Source organism: Pteropus medius, unplaced genomic scaffold (assembly GCF_902729225.1).
Source record: "Pteropus medius unplaced genomic scaffold, Ma_sr-lr_union100, whole genome shotgun sequence".
NCBI lineage: Eukaryota > Metazoa > Chordata > Mammalia > Chiroptera > Pteropodidae > Pteropus > Pteropus medius.
The window spans coordinates 864,394-865,481 of record NW_024340693.1 but is presented as its reverse complement, the minus strand read 5'-3'; the positions used below and the strand labels follow the sequence as shown (position 1 = coordinate 865,481).

General features: G+C 58.6%; 1 long non-coding RNA gene across 1 annotated transcript in view; it reads right to left on the bottom strand.

The window, feature by feature from the left end:
* LOC120602286 (uncharacterized) overlaps positions 1–1,031 on the bottom strand; it is a 9,285-nt gene extending 8,254 nt beyond the window's left edge. The window contains exon 1 of the long non-coding RNA XR_005652683.1: positions 447–1,031. This is a non-coding gene — a long non-coding RNA (uncharacterized LOC120602286). The remainder of the gene's footprint in view (positions 1–446) is intronic.
* Between the last annotated feature and the right edge of the window lie 57 nt (positions 1,032–1,088).

Below are 1,088 nucleotides of genomic sequence, written 5' to 3'. Positions count from 1 at the left end.
GGAAAGTCCGCCAGAGGGTCCCAGACCTGGCCGGCACCCGCTTCTCCCGCCGTCCTTCTCAGACCCTCTGCATCAACCCCACGGGGCACCTATTCATTCCCAAAGGCTCCTGTTTCCCACACCTCCCAGGAACGCCCCCGACCCCTGCCCTCCTTCACGGCGTCCACGACTTCGCCATGATGGCAACCGCCTGGGACATTTATGGGACAGCCCGTGCCACCTTCTGCGGTCGGCATTCACCTCTCCGAACCCAGGTGCACTGTGTCCCCCAAGCCTTTACGTGCTCTCGGTTCAGGGGCCAAATGTTTGATTTGGTGTGCCAACACAAAGGTGTCCTGAACACCTTTCTTCCCATCAAGCTGGGGAACACGATTGCCAGGAGTGACAACAGCCATGGCCTTTTTGCACCGGGGTCTGGCCGGGAGGGGACGCCAGGACCTGCTCACCTCTCCGTCTGGGCCTCCGCCACCGGGAGGCGAGGCCACTTGTCCCCAGCTCTCGCCACACTTCCTGCTTCCTGACCGCCAGGGAGATGTCGTGTTCCTTGGTGCCCGGTCAGGCCTGGGAGGGAGGGGTCTGGGGCCACTCCGAGAAATGGGGGAGGACCTGGGGAGGGGCAGGGCCCCTGGGAGGGACACAGAGAGGACCCTTTTCTGCGTGCAGGCTTGGAAGTCAAATGGGAACCTCACAGTCTGGTCTTGAGCTGACTTGTTTATTTGAAAAAAGAAAAAAAAAAGCATGTGGTCTGACTCCCACAGAGCCCGGCCCATGATGTAAACGCTAAAGCATTTCGGGCTGCGTTCTTTCTAGTCCCCAGAGAGGGTCTGTTCGGAAAGCGTGGGGACTGGCTTCGTTCTGAGCCGTGCAAATACCTCAGGCGCTAGAATTCAAGCCCCGAATATACAGTTCATACGACAAACGATCTGTGTCTGGTGGACGGCTGGTGTCTCTTTAAATGTTGCTTTTACCTCTCCCTCGCTCTCGTGGTAATCGGCAGATGGCCCGACCTCCCCCCACCCCACCCCACCCCCCTCTAAACAGACCCTTCTAATGGCTAATATCCTGCAGTGACCAGAGCCATTAGCAGA